Source organism: Adiantum capillus-veneris, chromosome 6 (genome assembly GCF_014529385.1).
Source record: "Adiantum capillus-veneris isolate H3 chromosome 6, ASM1452938v2, whole genome shotgun sequence".
NCBI classification, from domain to species: domain Eukaryota; kingdom Viridiplantae; phylum Streptophyta; class Polypodiopsida; order Polypodiales; family Pteridaceae; genus Adiantum; species Adiantum capillus-veneris.
In genome coordinates this window covers 117,003,267-117,012,790 of record NC_140936.1, presented here as the reverse complement: position 1 = coordinate 117,012,790, position 9,524 = coordinate 117,003,267, and positions in this window count along the sequence as shown.

The following is a 9,524-nucleotide window of genomic DNA, read 5'->3' as shown; positions in this document are numbered from 1 at the left end:
TTGTGTTTTAGGAACCTGGAAAATAGTCTAGGCTAACATGAAGGCCTGGATATTGTTCTTGCTCTTGCGGTGAAATACATTTGTCAATAACATGAAGTTCTGAGGTTTCTCACAACAATTAGCAAGTGGGGTGGGAAGGGACTCTCTCTTTCTCTCTCAGCAGAAAACGATGGCGTGAACTTCTCCTGCCTTCTACTCGCGCTGCGCGCAGGTGCTTGCTGACTGGTTCGCGCATTGTTTTTGCAGGAAGATTAGGGTTCAGCCAAATCAGGGTTCGTGTCGCTTTTAGGGTTTGCAGATGAGGATGGATTCTAGTAGTAGTATCTTTGTTCTAGTTCTTTTGTACCCAGACATGGTATTAGATTCACCATTTTGTAACAGATTGGTCTCATAAGTCATCTTGGCCATTTTATTTCATCTCTCTCTCTCTCTCTCTCTCTCTCGTGGAACAGGCCCAGGAGCGTGGACTGTCTCAGCCTCTCTCTACAAGAACAGATTTTAGCATTGAGAGCATGAAGTGAATTATTTAATTTTTTGCTTCTCTCTCTCTCTCTCTCTCTCTCTCTCTCTCGCCACAGACCGAGCATTGGAGCTACAGAGATACAGACGACCGCGACTGAGGAGAGGAGCTACACAGCATCGACGGAGACTACAACAGAAGATTCGAGCCATACTCTCTCGACATCCAGAGTGCAGATGAGGATGGATCCTCACCATTTCTTCCATCTTTGTTTCTCACACTGTTACATCCAGTTTACCGGGTACCTATTGTATCAGCTGCTACACCCACGTAGTTTTAGATTGTAGTAGTAGTAGTAGTATTTTGTTCCACTTCTAGTTCTTTTCTAGTTCTTTTGTACCCAGACATGGTATTAGATTCACTATTTTGTACCTGATTGGTCTCATAGGTCATTTTGGCCTTTTGAAGACGTTAATATAACATTTCATTTCATTTCATTTCTCTCTCTCTCTCTCTCTCTCTCTCTCTCGCCACCTACTGCTGCAGCCCCTCACGCCCCTCACCTACTGCAGCCCTCACGCCACCTACTGCTCTGTTGCGCGCTGCCCACGCAGCCCACTCAGCCCCACACGCTCTCTCTCAGCTGGACAGCAACGTGTTTACTCTCTCACAGCAACGCGTAATCAGCTGGACTGCGCCTCCCCCCCCCCCCCCCCAACAAGCCCGCAGTACGCCTGTTGTGACAGTACGCCGCCCCCCTACTCGTGGCTGGACTGCCCCCCCCCCCCCCCCCCCCCCACCCAAAGCCCGCAGGTGCATTACAGTGTAGAAGAGCACAGTCACACCTGAAATTTTCCGGACCTGCAAAATTTATTCAGACCTGCAGATTTAGAAAATACAGAATTTACATTTACATTTTTCACGAGTTGCAGACCTGCAGGGAAATTTCAGAATTTCAGCATTGACAGAAATTTGCAGAAAAGGAAAATCTCAAAAAATGTATGATTGATATGGGGAACACACATGTATGCATTATGCGGGACAAGGATGTATGTGTGATGTGGACATAGTGGGTTGACTTGGCAGAAGTGCAGATTGTATTTTTTGATGGAGGTCATGACTGCTTTGCCGGTATGTAAGCCCCATCCGAAGGCAACCTTTGTGCTTACAAACAAGCGGATTACACAAATGGAGAGGTAGATGAAAGACTGGAAAGCAGATATGGAGGGATGGTGGAAAGAAAAGGCCAACCTTCTTCAAATGTTTCTCAACAAAGGCGCGCAGTGGAAGAAAGAGAAACAGGACCTGCACGCAGAGCTACAAGCACTTAAGGCGGACTCCAAAGCACTTAAAGAAGAGGTCTTAGCTCTCAAGCGAGAACTTGCTGATAGAGCGAGTAGTGGACTAGAGGAGGGGGAATTCCAGCCTTCGGTAGTAGAGGAAATCAAGGTCATCAAAGAGCAGGTACGGATGATCAAAGAGGAGGAGAAACAAAAGATGGTAAAGACGTCTTCGTGGATGGATGTGATCACGAAGACGCAAAAGAAGGCGGATGAGGCCGAGAAGTGGATAGGAGTCGCTAAGAAAGGCAAAGGGAAAGAAACCACATTTGTCCCCACTCCTACAATCATCAACATGACTCTAGAAGAAGAACAACGAAGGAAAACTAGAGCTTTTCATATAAGAGTAACCGGTCTAAAAGACCGAGATGAGGTGGAAGGGGAAGTTGAAGAACTTCTCCGTATGATGGGTAGTGAGGCTACTCATACAAAAGCATGGAGGATGGGGAAGAAGACACAAGGCAATGGGGAGACTTCAAAAGGGAGAGCTCTAATCATCCGTTTCCCATCCATGGAGGCAGAGAAGGACTTCTTGAAGAAGCGTCCTACACTAAAGAAAACGGGCATATTCCTTGGAGATGACCTCACTCTCACACAACTTGCGCATATGAGAGCGGTAATGCTAGAGATTCAAGCGGCAAGGGAGAATGGAAAGACGGCCTTCTACAGAGATGTCTGGGTTGTGATTGTAGAGCGGCGCTCCACATGATGGTGCGAGACCCATGGGACCACTCTCAAAGTTGCCATGTGGAATTGTAATGGATCTATGCGCCTTGATGTGGGCGCCTTTGAGGATAGTTTACTGTTTTATGGGAAGAGACATCGTCTTCTACTCTGAGACACATCAAGCCCCTGGGCAGTCTATGCCTCACATTAGTGGAAATAGATGGCAGACTGCCTATAGACCGGAGACACGATCAGAGCGCAGAGGGCGAGGATCAAGAGGAGTGGCAGTGTTATTCAGGGAGGAGTTGCAGTCATTGATACATATAACCCGCAAAGATGAGCAAGCTAGGTACATGTGGGTGAGACTGAGAGCAGAGACAGACAAATATCTTTACATCGCTATTTGCTACTTTCCCCCGAGCACGTCAGTGTATGCACCACCCCGCAATCCCCTTTCTCTATTTTGGATGATGACATATGGGAGTTCTCTAGAGATGGTGACATCATCATCCTAGGGGATTTCAATGCTAGGACTGCCCATCGTCAGACAATATTTTATGATACTTCAGAGGAGATGCTGAGAGAGCTGGATGCTGCAGAGACAGGCCTATCCAGACTATCACAAGATGGAGAACACACTGAGTATGGACGACACTTGATAGACACGGGGACTGCACATGGATTGGCCATCTTGAATGGCCTACAGAGATTTCCCACTTCAGGGGGTTTTACATGCTTTCCACACAGACATGGAGCCAGCACAGTAGATTATGTCATGGCACAGCCGAGCCTCATCTCTAGTATCCAGGATCTCATGGTTGGACCCAGACCTGTTGGTGTGGCAGTGGATCATGCTCTTGTGTCAATGACCATCTCTTTTCAGTTTAGTGTAGCACACAGGCTAAGCCCCTACTCGCTACACCTTCATGCAGGAGACAGATTCTGTATACATAGATGGGATCTACAGACGCCTATGCACAGAGGAGCCAGGGCGACCTCTGGAGGAGCTTACTACTATATTGACACAGACACTACATGATGCAGCAGCAGAGGCATACCCACATACCAAGCCTGAGCAGAGACGCCGTTCGGGGAGCATGCCCCAGAACAGTTGATATGATGAGGAATGCCGGGACACTAGAGCTAGACTTCAAAGGGAGGTGCTTTTGGGGGACATCACTCACAGACAATCACAGATTGACTTCCGACGCCTAGTGCGGCAGAAGAAGAGGGCATTTTTGGCTCGGCTAGAGCAGGATCTATATCAATTGTTCTTGAGTCAGGACTCACGTGAGGCATGGCGGCTCTTTCAGGAGCACTCTCCCCCCCCTGCCATCACTTCTACAGAGGATTGGGGCCAATACGCATCCTCTCTGTACACAGTTCCTGAGCAGCCCCCCCTTCCTGCCCCTCCCGATCCATGCCCACACACGTGCTTTTTTCACCGCGGAGATGGTGAGGAAGGCCATTGACAGGATGCGAACTGGGAGAGCATACGATCATGATGGTTTAGTGGCTGAGCATTTCATGCATGCCAGAGATCTACTAGCAGAGCTTCTAGCAGTGATGTTTAACTGTGCCATGTGTGAGGGCTTGCCTGATACTTGGAGCCTATCTACTATTGTACCTATCTTCAAGTCGGGAGACCCTATGGAGCCTGGGAATTATCGCACTATCATGATTGGACACACATTGGCACGGTTGTACGCATCTATTCTTGAGCAGCAGCTGAGTAGATGGGCAGAGAGGGAGGGGATACGCGCAGCCAACAGGCAGGGTTCAGGAGGGGTTTTTCTACTCTTGACCATATCTTGACACTCAAAGCCATCATTGAGGAGGGTAGATCGTGTGGGAGACGGATCTATTGTAGCTTTGTGGATTTCCGCAAAACATTTGACACAGTGCCTAGAGCTAGATTGATGTGCAGATGGGAGTACCCACACAACTCATTTGGGGGGTCATGGCATTATACAGGTTAGTAGTGGGGCAGGTACGCACCTCAGAGGGTCTATCCACACCGATTCACTCCACTATTGGGGTGAAGCAGGGTTGCCCGCTCTCTCCTACTCTATTTGGTATGTATGTGGATGAGGTTTCTGACTACATTGAGAGAGATGGTGATAGAGGTGCACAGCTAGCAGGGACATGGATTCCATTACTGTTATATGTTGATGATATTGTGTTGATCTCCGACTCTCCGGAGGGGATGCAACGTCACTTGGATGCTTTGAATAGGTTTGCTCAGGAAAGTGGTTTGTCCGTCAACCTTGGTAAAACCAAGGTCATGGTATTTAATACCACCCCACAGTGGATCAGGAGGTCAGCACCAGCATTCACATACGGCCAGGAGATTGTGGAATATACAGAGGCGTACACTTACCTCAGAGTGGTTTTTAGTGGGCCAACATTTTCATTGAGGAGGGCAGCAGAGACTAGATTGACCAGAGCCCATGCAGCATTGGGTAGATTGGAAAGGATGTGTTCACAGGTTCAGTTTCAGGAGCCTCGGACGAAGCTCTGGCTCTTTGACACTCTCGTGGCTTCTGCATTGCTTTATGGAGCTGAGATTTGGGGACCTTCATTAGATCATCACGGGAGGACAGGCTGAGTGATGGATGGGTGGACATGGAGAAGCCTTTGGTCTCTATGATCTCGCGGCTCATTAGAGCCAAGGCCTCCGTACCAGGTGCTATTGTTCGAGCAGAGCTAGCTGCCCCCCCACTAGTGGTTGAGGCGCTCACCAGATCGGTCTCCTTCATACACTCATGTGGGAACTTCCCAGAGACAGATATGCCCGCCTTGCACTTGAGTCCTCTCGACAGTTAGCCATGCAGGGAGATACAGGATGCTGGTATGGGGAGATGACATCATGGTTTCAAGCGCATGGGTTCAGCATAGACAGATTGCCTCCCTTCCAGTACTCACTGGATGCATCCTCTCTGACTCTTACACAGTCCGAGATCACCAGGCTCATCCGCCAGGACTTGACTCAGCTAGACGCCAGGAGGACATGGATACAGCCAGCACAGGAGCTGGGCACGAAGATGGCTTTCTACAGAGAGCATCTCCTCCAGCTTGCGGTTGATGGTTTTGTGACGAGGTCCAGATACATGGACACCCACCTGTCTCATGGGATACGATGCGCTATCGGCCAGATACGTACATCCTCACACCAGCTGTGGATCGAGACTGGGAGATAGTAGTAGATACAACGGAGTACCAGCAGAGGCCAAGACATGCCCCCTGTGTGACATCGAGCCTGAGACAGAGTTGCACTACACATGCCACTGCCCCGTCTACTACGAGATACGAGGCCGCTGCCATTGCTTGTTCAGAGAGGGCTTTGGACCATTCTCCAGAGTCATGCAGTACGAGGATCAGAGATGCTTGGGTTTGTTTTGGCTCGAGCTACGCAGACACAGAGAGAGCCTCATGAGAGGAGAGGCTAGCCAGTCCCAAAGACAGATCACAGATTTCTTTAGAGCTGCCACTGGACACCTGGAGGAGTTACTACCACAACAGCTCATCGTCTCACACCAGAGGCACACTGAGCGATCGAGCGACTGAGTTGGGAAGATCTAGACGCCCACGACTGCGGAGGACTACACAGTATCGGCGGAGGCTGCATCAGAGGATTCGGATCACTTTGGCTCGACATGCACGACGCCCGATCAGACTATTGACCATGGAGGAGATTGATGAGATCCGCCAGCAACCGATGCTGGATCTCTTGTGATCTAGCTATCCCAGCTAGCTGCTTAGTTCACACCTAGTAGTTTAGGATTCCAATTTTATTGTGACATTTGTCATTGTTGTCATCTTGTTACTTTGACTATGACTTTGTATCAGATCCACCACATTGTAACTTTCTGGTCTCATAGGTCACTTTGGCCTTTTGAAGACGTTAATAACACATTTCATTTCATTTCATTTCTCGCGTGGAACAGGTCCAGCAATGCGTGGACTGCCTCTCTCTCTCGTGTGGCTGAATACCCCCCCCCCCCCCCCCCCCCCCCCCCCCCCCCCCCCCTGCGCGTGGCTGAGCTGTTGCTGCGCTCGCTACTGCCTGCCTGGGGATTGCTGCCCGCCCCACAGCAAAACACACTCCCTCCCCCACTCCCCAGCAGGTGCAGGTCCCCCCTTGCAAGTGCAGAAAAGCAAAACAAATCAGTTTCTGTGATTTTCTGAATTCCGGCAGGGAAGTAAATTATTTTTTAGAATTTTAGAATTGCTTCAGAATTTCAGATTTTCTGAGTTTCTGCAGAAAACAAAAAACGACTCAGAGTTACATCAGAAAAATTTTCAGAAATTGCAAGATTCAAATCCGTTTTTCAGAGTTTCAGAATTTATTCAAAAATCGCATACTGCATTATGTAGCAAGATGTATGGACATGTATGCCTGATGCGGGAGGAAATGTATGCATAGTGCGGGAAAACTTGTGTGCAGAAGCGGAGACTGGATTTGATTTGATGGAGGTCATGAGCACTTCGCCAGTGTGCAAGCCCCATACGAAGGCAACCTGTGTGCTTACAACAAATGTTTCTCAACGAAGGCGCACAATAGAAGAAGGAGAAAGAGGACTTGCACGCAGAGCTACAAGGACTTAAGGCGGATTCACAAGCACTCAAAGAAGAGGTCTCAGCCCTCAAGCGAGAGCTTGCTGATAGAGCAAGCAATGGAATAGAGGAAGGGGAATTCTAGCCCTCAGTGATAGAGGAAATCAAGGTCATCAGGGAGCAGGTGCGGATGATCAAAGAGGAGGAGAAACAGAATGTGGCAAAGACGTCTTCGTGGTTGGATGTGATCACGAAGACACAAAAGAAGGCGGATGAGGCCGAGAAATCGATAGAAGTCGCTAAGAAAGGGAAAGGGAAAGAAACCACATCTGTCCCCACTCCTACAATCATCAACACGACTCTAGAAGAAGAGCAGCGAAGGAAAACTAGAGCTTTGCATATACGAGTAACCGGTCTAAAAGACCGAGATGATGTAGCGAGGGAAGTCGAAGAACTTCTCCGCATGATGGGGAGTGAGGCTACTCATACAGAGGCATGGGGGGTAGGGAAGAAGACACAAGGAAATGGGGAGACTTCCAAGGAGAGAGCTTTAATCATGCGTTTTCCATCCATGGAGGCAAAGGACTTCTTGAAGAGGCGTCCTACACTTAAGAAAACGGGCATATTCCTTGGAGATGACCTCACTCTCACACAACTTATGCATATGAGAGAGGTAATGCCAGAGATTCAAGCGGTGAGAGAGAAGGGAAAGACGGCCTTCTACAGAGATGGTCGGGTGGTGATTGTAGAGCGGCGCTCCACATGACGGTGCGAGACCTATGGGACCACACTCAAAGTTGCCACTTGGAATTGTAATGGATCTATGCGCCTTGATGTGGGTGCTTTTGAAGATAGTTTTATGGGAAGAGACATCGTCTTCTACTTTGAGACACATCGGGCCCTTGGGCAGTCTATGTCTCACATTAGTGGATATAGATGGGAGTAGGGCCTGTAGACAGGAGACACGATCAAGGCACAGAGGGCGGGGCTCAGGAGGAGTGGCAGTGTTATTTAGGGAGGAGTTGCAACCATTGATACATATAGCTCGCAGGGATGAGCAAGCTAGGCACATGTGGGTGAGATTGAGAGAAGAGACAGGCATATGTCTTTACATTGCTATTTGCTACTTTCCCTCGAACACGTCACTCTATGCACCACCCAGAGGACAGTCCCCCTTCTTTATTTTGGATGATGACATTTGGGAGTTCTCTAGAGATGGTGACATCATCATTCTAGGGGACTTCAATGCTAGGACTGCCGATCATCAGACAGTATTTTATGATACTTCAGAGGAGATGTTGAGAGAGCTGGATGTTGCAGAGACGGGCCTATCCAGACTATCACAGGATGGGGAACACACTGAGTATGGACGACACTTGATAGACATGGGGACTGCACACGGATTGGCCATCTTGAATGGCCTACAGAGATTTCCCGCTGCGGGGGGTTTTACATGCTTTCCACACAAACATGGAGCCTGCACAGTGGATTATATCATGGCATAGCCGAGACTCATCTCTCATATCTAGGATCTCACGGTTGGACCCAGACCTGTGGGTGTGGCAGTAGATCATGCTCTTGTGTCGTTTACCATCTCTTTTCAGTTTAGTGTAGCACACATGCCACGAGCAGTAGCCCCTACTCGCTACACCTTCACGCGGGAGACAGACTCTGTATACATAGATGGGATCGACAGACGCCTGTGCACAGGGGAGCCAGGGCGACCTCTGGAGGAGCTTACCACTATATTGACACAGACACTACATGGTGCGGCAACAGAGGCATACCCACATACCTAGCCTGAGCAGAGACGCCGTTCGGGGAGCATGCTCCTGAACAGGTGGTATGATGAGGAATGCCGGGACACTAGAGCCAGACTTCAGAGGGAGGTACTTTTGGGGGACATCACTCACAGACAGTCACAGATTAACTTCCGACGCCTAGTGCGGCGGAAGAAGAGGGCATTTTTGGCTCGCCTAGAGCAGGATCTATACCAGCTATTCTTGAGTCAGGACTCGAGTGAGGCATGGCGGCTCTTTCATGAGCACTCTCCCCCCCTCTGCCATTACTTCCACAGAGTCCTGGGGCCAATACGCATCATCTCTATACACAGTTCCTGAGTAGCCCTCCCTTCCCGACCCCCCCGATCCATGCCCACACACATGTGCTTTTTTCACCGCGGAGATAGTGAGGAAGGCCATTGACAGGATGAGGACTGTGAGAGCTTATGATCATGATGGCTTAGTGGTTGAGCATTTCACGCATGCCAGAGATCTACTAGCAAAGCTTCTAGCAGTTATGTTTAACTGTGCCATGTGTGAGGGCTTGCCTGATACTTGGAGCCTATCTACTATTGTACCTATCTTCAAGTCGGGAGACCCTATGGAGCCTGGGAATTATCGCACTATCATGATTGGACACACATTGGCACGGTTGTACGTGTCTATTCTTGAGCAGCAGTTGAGTAGATGGGCAGAGAGGGAGGGGATACGCGTAGCCGG